Raw genomic sequence first — 456 nt, forward strand, 5'->3', positions numbered from 1 at the left:
ATTTTGGATCGCATTAGGAAATATACTCAGATAAAAAACAGAAAGCTTTCTGAGAAAGTTCTTTGTGATGTGTGAGTTCATATCACTGAGTTACAACTTTCTTTTCAGGAAGAAGTTTACTTAAACTGCTTTCCTGGAATTTGCAAAGGGATATTTGGGAGTACCTTGAGGCCTATGTTGAAAAAAGAAACATCCTCAGATAAAAACTAGAAAGAAGCTTTATGAGAAACTGCTTTGTGATGGGTGAAGCTTTAAGAGAAACTGTTTTGTGAAAGGTGTAACAGAGTTACACCTTTCTTTTCATTGAGCAGCTTGGTAGTACTGTTTTCGGGGAATCTGCAAAAGGATATTCTGGAGCTCATAGAGGCTGATGATGAAAAAGAAAAATCTTCAAATAAAAACTGGGATAAGGGTTTTGAGAAACAGTTTTGTGATGTGTGCATTCACCTCATAGAG

This window comes from Colobus angolensis, unplaced genomic scaffold (genome assembly GCF_000951035.1).
Source record: "Colobus angolensis palliatus isolate OR3802 unplaced genomic scaffold, Cang.pa_1.0 Scaffold348, whole genome shotgun sequence".
Lineage (NCBI taxonomy): Eukaryota > Metazoa > Chordata > Mammalia > Primates > Cercopithecidae > Colobus > Colobus angolensis.